The sequence below is a fragment of the Brachyhypopomus gauderio genome, chromosome 15, assembly GCF_052324685.1.
Source record: "Brachyhypopomus gauderio isolate BG-103 chromosome 15, BGAUD_0.2, whole genome shotgun sequence".
In the NCBI taxonomy this organism is placed as follows: domain Eukaryota; kingdom Metazoa; phylum Chordata; class Actinopteri; order Gymnotiformes; family Hypopomidae; genus Brachyhypopomus; species Brachyhypopomus gauderio.
Window position 1 is genome coordinate 10,872,085 of NC_135225.1, and position 14,762 is coordinate 10,886,846.

Below are 14,762 nucleotides of genomic sequence, written 5' to 3' on the forward strand. Positions count from 1 at the left end.
TTTTCAAAGTTTGAAGATGTAGGAAAACTATTTAAAATAATTTTTTCAGTATGAAACTTCTTCTGCTTGGGTTAATTAGTGTAATCAACATATTATATGAAAATAATTCATGTCAGTTATTTGCAACCACCCCCTGCATGTTTATATCACATAGATACTGTTCGGGTAAATTTGACCCTTTTTTAAATTTTTGACCCTTTTAAAAAAAAATTTTTTTTTATTTTTTTTTATTTGTGTGTGTGTATGTGTGTGTGTGTGTATGTGTGTGTGTACAATTGTGTGTGTGTTTGTGTGTGTTTGTGTGTGTGTTTGTGTGTGTGTTTGAGTGTGTGTTTGAGTGTGTGTTTGTGTTTGTGTGTGTATGAGAGTGTGTGTTTGTGTATGTGTTTGTGTGTGTGTTTGTGTGTATGTGTATGTATGTATATGTATTAAAATTAATGAAGACACTGATTGTTTCAGATGGAGGTATATATATATATATATATATATATATATATATATATATATATATATATATATATATATATATATATATAACACAGAGATACTTCAGTACAACTTCAGCACGAAATCTAGCAACAATCCAATGTCCAATGTGAAGACATTATTAATACCCTGGCAGATGCATGTACAGGACAAAATAATCCTGGTAACCACATTCAATACCACTCTACTGATGAAAACGTCATTTACAGTTTCACCCCATGGCTAGATGATTCAGTGAACTTCTCAGGTGAGGCAATTCCCGCTCATCAGGCAACAAGGTTTACTCACCTCACAAGAGCCCAACGATTCCTACCTACAACGTTCACCCATTCACTTGAAATGTTTTCATTCGTAGTTTTCAATCATAACATATATTTATAATTTCCTAAACGGCATGCCATTGTGTGTGTGTGTATGTCTATGTCTGCGCACTTTATTTGCACAGCTGATAAAGGACCTGATAAAGGATATATATATATACACACACACACACTCTCTCATACAAACACAAATGTGTATATATGTATTTATATACTTACTTATGTCTTCTCTTTGCTCAAAGTGATCCAATGGATCTCGGAGGCTCTGAGGTGCCACAGTTGTGTGATCTACACACTGGTTCTTCTTCAGCTCCTGATTTCCCATCCTTCTGCCCTTTTATATCAATCACCTCAGGCAGATACCCCACAGATTGACTTTCCAAGGAACTCTTGCCTAATCTTCCTTTTGGTGGCATTGATATTCATGTATTCTGACATACTCTACAGACGAAGACGTAATGGTGTCTGTGTGTATGTGAGCCTGTGTATGACTCATTTAAAATTCTTTTCCTCCAAGGCAAGTGTGCTGGAAGCACCACATTACAGGTACCACAATGTGTGCCCTCACTTACAAGTTACATGTCAAAACTCATAGAGCAAGCTGGTTTTAAAGTGCCATCCAATAAATACATGTAAAATGTCCAGTGAAGCCTTGGCTGAGGAACATTAACAGAAATAAAAGATTACATGAGCTGTGGTGGGAGAAGACAGAGCATGTGTGAAATTGTTCTTTATACCCTTGGGTAAAACTTTCCTTTGAATCTGGACTGCATGTTGAAAAAACTGCTGGTTCAAGAGTGCTGAACAGTAAACTAAATATCAGTGATTTTAAACCAGTGTTTCTCAACCTTTTTTCAGTTGTGGCACCCTTTATATGCATGGAAAATTTAAAGACACCTCGGTTTACAATGCCCTAAAAACACAGGCTTACCAACTTTTGAAGATAAGTTTGTTGAGGGGAGGGGGGGGGGGGGGGTGGCGAACGTAATGGACACAAATTAGGTATATTGTGTCCGATATTGGCGATATTGCGATATGGCGATATTGAATCATAGATGTGGATCAGAGGTAAATAAACTAGATTTTTTTTCGGCATGAGACATCGGATGTGTGGCGTGAGAGCGTGTGAAAACGGTCAAATGCGTGTGTCTCACGCTCAATGCGTGAGAGTTGGCAACCCTGAAAACATACTCTCTGCAACCATCTCCAGGCCAACATAACACAAAAAAGTGACTATTAACAGAGAGCACATAAATGTGACTTACTGTTAGCCAGCAGCATGCTAACAAGCATGCTAAGAGGGTTAGCCATCGGGGTGGTAACCATGTTGGCCATCGGGGTGGTAACCATGTTGGCCATCGGGGTGGTAACCATGTTAGCCATCGGGATGCTAACCATGTTAGCCGCCGAGGCATTAATGGTGAAAGAAGACGAGGAACACCACCACAGCCCAAAACGCTGCTAATTGGGGACTCAGTCATCAGAGATGTATGGAGCAACAGTATTAAGGCCTTTTGCTTTCCTCGTGTTACTGTCTGTGAAGTGATACCCATGATTCCACACATATTGCATGACCATCCAGCTACGGAAAGACTGATTGTACATGTCGGCTAGCGATGTTTACAAACAACAGTCTGAGATTCTGAAACAGGATTTTAACCATCTGCTCGACATTCTGGAGTTTTCCCGGTGTGAAGTGTTCATTTCTGGACCGATACCAACTGCACGTCGAGGCAGTGGTCACTTTACCAGACTGCTGGCTCTAAACAGCTGGCTCACTACAGCCTGTGCACATCGGAAGGTAAACTTCATTGACAATTTCAACATCTTTTGGAGGCGTCCTGAGCTTTTTAAACCTGATCAGCTTCACCCTAACAGGGCTGGGACTCAAATGCTTGTGGATAATCTAATGTATGGAATCACTCACATGCGGAATCTGCACCCAACCGCCAGCAGTAACGTCAGTAATGCCAGTCAAAGGAGCCCACCATCTCTTGTCAGAGAATCTGTCCACAGTCTCAGAGGTAAACTCCAGGAGATTGAAGAGGTTCTGCAACACTACAGTCTGCTGTCTTGCAGGAACTCACCTACTTCTCCTGCACACTCAGTGAATTCTCAGGTCTGACACACTGGAACCCATGCTCCTAGTCAGTGCTACATTCCAGTTATTTTTAATAGCTGGTGGCATGGCTCTCAGAATCAAAATAAAAATGTAATCAGAAGAAAACATAAGGGTACAAAACATTGTAACAAACAAAATTTGATCCCAGTGAAATGCACAGGTGATGTAGGCGATGCTGATCAAACACATCAAGTCTTCAAAGTCTCCTTACTAAACGTCCGCTCACTCACAAACAAGTCTTTTATAATAGCTAAATTAATTGAAGATTACTGTCTGGACTTTCTTTTTCTAACAGAGACTTGGCTTGATAGCAATGGAGCAATAGTGCTAAATGAAGCTTCACCTCCCGACTTTAACTATTTTAATGTCTCCAGGGTAAATAAGAGAGGTGGTGGTGTTGCATGTTTTTACCATAAAGCATTCCACTGTAAGCAGATCTCATTAGGGGAACATCCTACGTTTGAATATCTGGCAGTACAACTCAACAGTACTTATTCAGTTCTTTTGATTGTTATCTATCATCCTCCCAGACTACATGCAGATTTTCTTGAAGATTTTGAAGAAATGCTTTCAAGGATTTTAATGGATTTTGATTATGTTTTAATTGCTGGGGATTTTAATATTCACATGGATATATCCACAAATCCAATCACTTCAGAATTCATGAGGATGCTTAACTTTTTTGATCTCATACAGCATGTATCAGGCCCAACTCATAAGCATGGCCACATTTTAGATTTGATCATTTCTAAACGTATAGAGGTTAATAATACTGAAATTACTGATGTTGCAATCTCTGACCATTTTGGTGTATTTTTCAATATGTCATTATCTACTAGAACACTCAGTGAAAAGCGCACAATAACCAAGCGTTATATCAGTGCTGGCAGTGCCGTGGCCTTCACAGACATGATACAGTCCCTCCCTCCCCTTTCAGAAAATGGGAATGAGCTAGTTGAAACTTTCGCACACAGAGTTAGGAACTGTATTGATGCTGTGGCACCAAAGGTAACTAAAATAATCTCTGGTAAAATTAAGATGCCCTGGAGAAACACTCCATCTATTGTAAAATTTAGGCAAGATTGTAGGCAGGCTGAGAGACGTTGGCGAAAGTCAAAATTGCAAGTACATTTTGATATTTATAAAACAACAGTGCAGAATTACAACAGTGAAGTGAAATCAGCAAGGAAAAACTATTTCTCTACCTTAATCAATTCATCCAATAATAACTCAGCTGTCTTGTTCAGAAGCATAGATCAGCTAGTAAACTCCACCTCCTGTGGCTTCCCTGAGACTGTTTCAGTTGAAAAATGTGAGGAGTTTGCTATATTTTTTAGGGACAAGATTACTAGTATAAGGCCGAACATAGCAACAAGCACTAATAGACCATCAACCCTTACATCAGTTACTCAGCCTAACTTTAATATGTCTTATTTCCAAGAAGTTGACATGGTAACACTACTTGATGTGATCTCATCACTAAAATCCTGTGAACTGGACCCTTTACCAACATGCTTTTTCAAGCAGGTTCTGAGCTCATTAGCAAATGAAGTTCTAACGATTGTTAATCAGTCTCTGCAATTGGGTGAATTCCCTAAAATTCTTAAAACTGCAATGGTTAAACCACTATTAAAGAACAGAAATCTTGATCCCACAATTCTTAATAATTATCGACCTATATCTAACCTTTCCTTTCTTAGCAAAATAATTGAAAAAGTAGCGTCAATCCAGTTGAATGACTATGTCAAAGTAAATCAAATAAATGACACTTTTCAATCTGGTTTCAGAGCTCTCCACAGCACTGAAACAGCCCTAGTTAAGGTAGTAAATGACTTGAGATTGAATAAGAATGCAGGCAAACTCTCAGTCCTTTTTCTGCTAGATTTAAGCGCCGCTTTTGACACCGTTGATCATGAAATACTTCTTGATCGACTACAGAGCTGGGTAGGCCTTAGTGGCTTAGTCTTAGACTGGTTTAGATTGTATCTAACTGGGCGTGATTACTATGTAGCATTAGGTACCTCTTCCTCCACACGTCAAAAAATAACTTGTGGCGTCCCCCAAGGATCAATTCTTGGGCCGTTACTATTCAACCTATATATGCTTCCGTTACCACACATCATTAATAAACATGGTATTAGTTATCATCAATATGCAGATGACATTCAACTTTATATTTCGCTAGAACCTAAAGCCCTAAAATCAATTTGCTCACTGTTTGACTGCATAGATGATATACAGACATGGATGTCTGACAATTTTCTGCAGTTAAATAAACAGAAGACAGAGGTTCTTGTTCTTGGCAGTGATTCACAAAGGAATGATGTCCAGACTTATTTAAATCAAATGAATCTGAATGCCAGACAATGTGTTAAGAACCTGGGCGTCACCTTTGATAATGAGCTCAGCTTCAAATCACACATCATGACTACATGCAAGACAGCTTACTTTCATCTTCGAAACATCGCTAAGGTCCGAGATATGCTCTCTCCTGCTGACAGTGAAAAACTTGTCCATGCATTTATCACATCAAGGCTAGATTATTGTAACGCTGTTCTATCTGCTCTTCCAAAGAGCTATATTTTGCACCTACAGCGAGTTCAGAACGCGGCTGCAAGGGTTCTGACCCGCAGGAGAAAGAGAGATCATATTACACCTGCACTCCACTCACTGCACTGGTTACCTGTCAGCTTTAGAATAGATTTTAAGGTTCTAGTCATGGTTTTTAAATGTCTTCATGGTCTTGCCCCTCTTTACCTGAGTGAAATGATGGTTAGATATGTTCCAGTCAGGTCTCTCAGGTCTTCAAATAGTAACCTACTGGTGATTCCTAAAAGCCGATTAAAGATTGGTGAGGGTGCTTTTAGCCACTATGGCCCAAAGCTCTGGAATTCTCTTCCTGAAGAGCTCAGAGGCATTTCATCCCTGCATAGTTTTAAGAGCAGTCTCAAAACATTCCTGTTTAGATCCGCTTTTAGTTAAGAAACTCTATCTTAATAGTTTTATCTTATTTACCTTACTTTTTATTATCTTATTTCCTTTACTTTTTAACTTTTTATGTTATTTTAATGTTTTTATCTTTAATTTCTTTTAACATTTTCTTTTTGTCTTTTTGTCTTATCTCCTTTTAATGTTTCTTTGTATTTATACTGTAAAGCACTTTGAGTTACATGTATGTATGAAAGGTGCTATACAAATAAAGATTATTATTATTATTATTATTATTATTATTACAGTCAGTGGGAAACCTGCGTAATCACATGCTGACCTTGGTAAGGGTCATATGCAGGTCATATGCACGCTTTGAGCGTGACACGCACGCATTTTAGCGATTTCACACGCTCTCACGCCACGCATGGAATTTCTCACGCTTGAATATTATTATTATTATTATTAATAATATTATTATTAATAATAATAATAATTTATTTTTAAAATAATCTAATCGATGCATACCGCAGCATATTCAGCCAATCCATCGGTTGAACCAATCAGAATATAGCGCAGAATATAGATTGGCTGATTGGAATATAGCGCTGTTGCTTGGTAGACTTTAGCCAGCCCGCTCACATATATGTAATGATGCAGCCCGGAGCCCCGGTGGGCGTGGGTAAAGGGCGGAGCATGTGTCAATCATTTTCGAATGCAGCCAATCAGATACTAGACTTTCATTGTCAATCAATTTTTATTAAGCCAATTATCAGCCAGAGTTAGCTGTCAATCATTTTTTACTGCAGCCAATCATCTTAACAGATCTGCCAAAAGAAGGCGGAAACTGCACGGAGAAGCTCTTTAAACAGAAGTATATGCCATTCTTGCACAAAAGTAGCTGAATAAAAACATTAGAAGAGCCATGACTTTAGACATTTTTAAATAAAAGTTTAAAATACTTCTCACTTGTTATTCTGGAACGGCACTTCAATGTTTTTTTTTCCTTTATTGCACGTATTGCATCATTTGTACATCATATATATATATGTGGCGAGTGTAAATTGTTAGCAGAGGGGAGGTGTAAATGGACACAAATTAAGTATTATATCGCGATCGATCGCCAAGTATAAACGCCTCCGCCGAGCAGAGCGTTGAGGAGCGATTTCGATTGGAGGATCGTGCTCTATTTTTAGTATTAATTTTTTTGCTGATGCTGGTCCAGCGTGTCGCGTGCCACTGATTATGCCTCGGCGTGCCAACGGTGGCCATAGGTTGCCGACCCCTGCTGTAGAGTATGGTGTGATTTTTGTTTCAATAGTTCCACAAAAGCAAAAGTAAATCCAAGAGCAGAAAGTATATGTTATGAATGCAAAACAGAAAAATATATATCAAAAGTATATATTTTTTATATAATTGGTTATTTGAAACTTATTTTCGTTTGCATTTTGACAAGTTTTTGGTTCCATTGTTTTTGTTTTTTTGGATTTTCCCAGTAAGGTCTTTTGCTTCTGGAATCTCTCTTTGCTTCTGGTTCGTTTTTTGCTTCTGACTTTTGGAACACATTTCACGTGTGGGAGGGTCTTAGATGAAGGCGTTCCTCTGCAATCTCCATTGGTCACTGATTCCGGACTGACACAGAGCTCTGAGACCGCCTCTGGGACCAAGCCACGCCCACCCCACCAGCCTCCCAGCGTTTTCAAACGTGGCGGAACGCGGTGGTTCTGTTTCACAGTAGCATGTAAACTAAGTTTTACCATAAAAGTTTATACAAAGGTTATAATTAATTGGTAAATGGTCTGTAGATATTGCAAATGTACACTGTATAATAACTACATTAAGCATGCTCACCAGCACGAGCTTTTTAAAATTTTAGTGAACTGGATGGAGAGAACATTGATGTGTGGAAGAAATATGAGTATTTGCAATATCTGGTATGGCGACGGACGGGGGGTGGGGGGCAGCTGGTGTACGAGAGGTGATGCCAAATATAGTAAAATCCATAATAGTAAAAAATACCAAAATTAAAGCCAAATACCAAAATTAAAGCAATACTGAAAAGTGGCCACCCTATATACAACCAGCTTTGTTCACTCACACTGTTTTTCAGTGTTCTGCAGGTACCACACACAAACACACATCACATGCATCTTGTGCTGTCCATATTTTATTAAGAAGTGAACAATATTCATTGAACCATTGAACATAGAGATACTAAACATAATACATGTCAGACATGACATTCAGACACTGTCCGACTCAGAGATAAAAACAAAAAGATTTTAACTTGGAGAGGTGGGAGTAAGAAGAGTAGTCCATTGAAACGCAGAGTGCGGATTAGTTTCCTTCTCACTTTAGACCCGCGGGGACGCTAGCGAATGATCCAGGAGGAGCGAGTAACTAGTCGCTACTATTGTGAATGTAGCAAAACGGTGACAGAAGCTACAGCAGCGATTAAATTAAAAATAATTTAAAGGCTAGCTTTAAACACGCTCTTCCCTGTTGACTTCTCTCACGGTAATGTCGCGCTGAAAAATATTGACCTTTCTTGTCAATATATGGAGCCAGATCCGTAAACGCGAGCCGCTTTCGCCATTCCAGATGGCTCAGTCAAAACCATTATATCTTAATGAACCAATAAATAACATCAGCGGCAAAAATGAGTGTAAAAAATACCAGGGTTCATCATTTAGAACTACAAAAAAATCTTGTTTCTTATTTTACTATCTACCTATTTTTCATAAGAGTTTGTTTTACCGCAAAATACTTCAAAAACGGCGAATTTCGCCGCAAGGTGACAGATTTTCATGTCTGCATCCAGTTCACTAAAATTTTAAAAAGCTCGCGCTGGTGAAGTGTGCTAAATATTAACTGCCATGCTTAATGTAGTTATTATACAGTGTACATTTGCAATATCTACAGACCATTTACCAATTAATTATAACCTTTGTATAAACTTTTATGGTAAAACTTAGTTTACATGCTACTGTGAAACAGAACCACCGCGTTCCGCCACGTTTGAAAACGCTGGGAGGCTGGTGGGGTGGGCGTGGCTTGGTCCCAGAGGCGGTCTCAGAGCTCTGTGTCAGTCCGGAATCAGTGACCAATGGAGATTGCAGAGGAACGCCTTCATCTAAGACCCTCCCACACGTGAAATGTGTTCCAAAAGTCAGAAGCAAAAAACGAACCAGAAGCAAAGAGAGATTCCAGAAGCAAAAGACCTTACTGGGAAAATCCAAAAAAACAAAAACAATGGAACCAAAAACTTGTCAAAATGCAAACGAAAATAAGTTTCAAATAACCAATTATATAAAAAATATATACTTTTGATATATATTTTTCTGTTTTGCATTCATAACATATACTTTCTGCTCTTGGATTTACTTTTGCTTTTGTGGAACTATTGAAACAAAAATCACACCATAGTAGAGCCTTTGAATATTAAAACCATTTACCTGAAGTATTTTAAACTTTTACTTAAAAATGTCTAAAGTCATGGCTCTTCTAATGTTTTTATTCAGCTACTTTTGTAGCTCCGGTCTGCAGCATTACCCTTCTCGCCCGCTCCCCAACCACACACACACACACTCACACACACACACACACACACACACACACACACACACACACACACACACACACACACACACACAGCCGCTACACTAACCATCGCGACAGATTCCAATCCCCCCGCCTGAAAAAAAGCTCACGCCCACCAAACTTGAGAGATCTGGTCATATGAAACAAATTTTATTGATTTTTAAAGCGTATAATAACTTCAATTTTTAAAACTATAGTTTTTTATTTCACATAAGAATATTTAGAATATTTGCACCCCTGATGAAGACAGACGGCACCCCAGCCCTACGTGACAAATATTTTTAGAGTACACTTAAAGTGTCAATAAATCAGCATTTTTTTTTAAGTAATTGGAACATGTCCCTACAGTCCCCAGCTAGTGTATACCAGTAATCAAGAAATAGCCTTTTCTCTAATTACCATGAAGATATGGAACTTTTGGTGCAAACTGACCATTCAGGGATGGTACTGTCGTGGAAATTCTCCGTCACAACAACCGGGGTCTCTCTGTAAGAAAAGATACGAGCGCTCGGAGAGTGATAGTTAGCAAAAGCAACACACACACACACATGATGGTTACTTTACCAAATCACTCTAGTTTATTGTTCAAACCTCCAATCCTTTTATACAGTAAGGGCTGGTCGGTCATGTGAAACATTCCTCTTTCAGTTGCACGCTATGTTCTTAAAAATACTTCTCTGTAAGAGCAGATTCTGCATTTCTATCACAGTACAGTACAGAAATCTAAACTCACACTACAGTAATGTTAAGCATAATTTAGACAAGCAATTGGTCTTGTATAATTCAGATCTACAAGCTGATGTTGGAATTACAAATTATAACAAAAAGTACATTGCCTGACAAAATGAACCTTTACCAGTGTTGTATAAAGTATTAGAGACCCATACTTGAGTAAAAGTACAAGTACTCTATCAAAAATGTTACTTGAGTAGAAGTTGAAGTGTTCTTTAAAAACTTTACTTAAGTAGAAGTACAGAAGTATTCAGCATTCTTTGTACTTAAGTATTGCAAGTAGTTTATTCTGAAATTTATTACTCAAGTACTGAAAGTAAAAAGTACAAGTACTGGGTTTTGAATTAATTAAAGAAAGCCATCAAAGTTTGATTATCAATTATTTTTATATATCACTTACAAATCAAAGATGTCAAAGACAAATACAAGTGGTCTGTATGTATAAACAAGTAGCAACTTAAAAAACTGGGCTTAACACTTCGCACACAAAAAACAGATAACCTATGTCCCGCTACGTCGTAGGTTTGATGCAGAAGTACAAGTTTGCCTTAATTTAGCTGAGAAAGCGAGGTGTATTTTGGACGTAAAATCCGTCCGTCGGGTTCTAAGGGTGAGCCTACTATCCTGCTTTTACCCCTAACAAATGCCTTTACCCTATAAAAACACTACAATATAAAATGGGCACATAATTAGTCAGCATGAAGAGACACTGCTTACTGTTGCTAAAAACACACAACTCAGCGTGACATCGCCTCCTTCCTAACCCTCACCGCCACGATCACTCGATGTTGAAGGTGTGGAAGGTGCCAATATATGTACATTAAAACGCCAACAAGCTTCTCTTCTGCTGTTACCAAACACGGTACCATCTCTTTTAATGAGATAAAAAGCGAATCATTTGGAATAATTTCGAGTATATGTGTATTTGTATAAATAAGTAAACTAAGCTGAAGGTGCTAGAAAATACTGAAAATGAACCTTCAAAGTGCCGTGGCCAACGCGCATGGGCGGAGCCACCGCGATTGCATCATTTTTGCCGCGCGGACCCTTGCAGCAGTCACGACGTGTCAAGTGAACCTAGATTACGAAGCTCAAGTGTTCAGTGAAGGTAGCAGCAGAGTAAACGAGACGCGACCGGAGCATGCGCAGTTTTCTCATAAGACAGCCTCATCGCTTGACCTGGTGTTAGCGCCAGCTAACATGTTTATAATTGTAACGAGTAACTATACAGCACGTCAAAAATTTTTCGGAGTAAAAGTATTAAACTGATGGAAAATATGTAGTGAAGTAAAAGTGGAAGTAGGAGAAAAAAATAATACTCCAGTAAAGTACAGATACAGCATTTTAGTACTTAAGTACAGTAGCGAAGTAGTTCTACTTCGTTACTATACAACTCTGACCTTTACATTCACAAAAAAAATCTTATTTCTTCAGTATAATATCAGCATGGCAGTTCTTGGTCTCCATCTACTGGATAAACACTGGAACTGACTGAAAAGCAGAGCTTACATGAAACATACCACACAAACACACACATAGTTCTATGATTTTAATAATTTTGCCATTACATTTTTTTTTTTATCTTTTGGAGCTTTAGTGCCTCGTTGTCCTGTTAAATGGACACTGACATTAAAAAGTACACTTCATGCATTCTAGTGAAAAGTAAATCATTTCTAAACGGCCCCTTGGGCTGCTTAGGTCCCTGGAGCATACAAGCAATTTTGTGGGCTCCCTGAACACAATGGGAACTACTCCAGGGTGGGTAGAGAGCACCCAATGATTTTCTGTGCAGACCTCATGATCCTCTGTAGTTCTCTGCAGCTGGACAACCAGACACAGAGTCCGCTCCCTTTGTTGGAACGGTAGAAGGACACCAGCAGTCTCTGTCTGATGTTATTTCTCCTCAGAGTCCTCAAGAGTCTCTGCTGTGTCTTCTTTGTAAGCTCTTTGATGTTCACACCTCAGGTTAGGTCCTCCCGGAAATAAATACCCAAGTGAAAGTCTGTCACTCTTTCTACACAGTCCCCATTGATAGTTATGTGTTGGATGTCCTTCCTCGCCTTCCTGGGCAACACGGTGGCTTGGTGGTTAGCACGTTTGCCTCTCAGCACAGGGGACTTGGGTTCAAGTCCCTATCTGAGTGGAGTTTCCATGTTCTCCCTGTGTTGTGTGGGTTTTCTCCAGGATCTCCGGTTTCCTCCCACAGTACAAAAACATGGAGGTTAGGTAAATTGGCAGTCCCTGACAAATTCTCCCTGAGTGTGTGTCTGTGTCTCTATGTTCAATAAAAAGTAGTGTCTGAGTGTGTGTGTGTGTTTGCTTGTATGCCCAGTGGTGGATGGTGCTCTGCCACTAGGGTCTGTCCTCTCTCCCCTTCCTGCAACCCATTCAGTCCCCCAGGGGGCTGTGGATCCCGGTAGAGAGTACGCTGTGCGCAATTGGCTGCCGCTTCTCGCCGGTGTGTGTGTGATTGGTTGTCTGTGACTTGTACCTGTGTTAAATTGTAAAGCGCCTTGGGTATTCTGAAAGGCGCTATATAAATTGAACATTCATTCATTCATTCAATGACCAGCCCATTCGTCATTGCGGTGTTGAGATGCAGATTGTTGCCACTCCACTTAGTCCTGATATTTCTTTTGCAAAAAGTTCAGAGGTTCTGTCCCTCCTAGGTGGAGTAGTCGGGCTTATTGTGACCATTGTAAAGATTGGCTGGGCCACACTGTTGGAAATCACCACTGTGCTAAAGCAAAGGAATGAGAAAGTAAAGAACCCACAGCGTACCACACTGCACATCATAGACTAATCATCATATTTACTCATCATCATATACACTCATTACTATATACACTCATCATCATGTACACTCATCATCATATACACACAACATCATATACACTCATCATCGTATACACTCATCATTGTATACACTCATCACTATATACACTCATCATCATCATCATATACACTCATCATCGTATACACTCATCACTATATACACTCATCATCATACACTCAACATCATATACACTCATCATCATTGAGGTGATTCCAGGAAGCTGCTTCTGACTTTTAATCCATTAATTAGCCAGCTTAAGCATGGTATCACACGGACCTTCTCCATCACCATCGCCTAACTTCACAACGACAGCCTCTCGTTCCCCATTACTGAATATCACTTGTTCAGGAAGAGGGGAGAAGGAATCCAACTGAATATCCTGGGAACATCAAAATCTGTAAATGTTATAATTTTCATATCAAGTACATCTTAAGCACGCAGGAGATCATATTTGTGTATGAAATTAGCTGTTTTTTAACAATGTGCAAAATGTACAACATGTAAAAGTAAAAACACAGATGTACTACTTCTGGCATATCTTACAATCCAAATATACGAAATAGGAAAGCTGCTTTCAGCATTCCCTCGATCAGTGAGTGACTGATTTTGAAATAATTAATTGCACTTGAGTACATATTTTCAGTAACTTACATCACTGATACGGTCACACAAACTTAAGTCCGGGCAAATAAACCACTGTTGATGTAATGTGTAGTATAATATTTTTTTTCCTAGAAAAGTGTCTTTTTTTACTATTTATTTGTGTACAATATGTAAAATTATAATATAATTCATTCATAATATTACCCGCATAAAAAAAGGAAATGTTTTATAAGCTGCACCGGGAAGCCGCATATATCTACTGAACTGAACACATTTAACTGAACTGGGGTGAGTTTCCCAAAACGTTCTTAGCGCTAAGTAGGGGAGAGTGGGGACAGTTGCAACACTTTATGTATTTCCTTCAGTATCTCAGAGACCATTTGCAATAGAAAGACAATTTTTTAAATACATTAAACCCACATCTGTCACCTATCTAGCCATACTGATTCAACATGTCTAAATATTATTGTATTGTAGTAAATTACATTATAATGGAGAAAGTGAAATGTTGCAACCGTCCCCATATAAAGGGACGGTTGCAACAGTCCCGAGGGACAGTTGTAACACTTATAAAAAAGTAATCAAAGATTATTCTTGAGAATCATTATTCATGTTGTTTTGTTTAATTGTGATCTGACAGTGTTCAATGAGTTTACTGATTTGATAAGAAGTGGGGAAGGCAAAACAGCCTTGTTAACCTATTGCAAAAACTGTTGTACCATAGGCGTAAGTAACATCCTTACAAAAAACACAGATAGACTTGTGAAAAACACAATACAGACATGTTTGTTTCTTTTAATACAATAAACTATTGATATACATGATCAGGCCAATAAAATTGTTCAATTTATATTTTATCTAATTTCCATTATTATTGTCATGTGGGACAGTTGCAATACAGTGTGGGGGCAGTTGTAACAACATGTTGCAACTGTCCCCACACTGGCAGCCATCTTAAAACTAGTTATAATAGCTTAGCACATTAGCGTTGACAAATGGTAGCTGTGTCTTTTAAAAGTTAAGAAACTGCAGATTAAAATGACACAACTTTCCAATACTTGATGCAAACAGATTAGACACTATGAGAAAAATTCTGTTCATAAAACTTTTTACTTTTTTACCTTGTTTTTTTGTT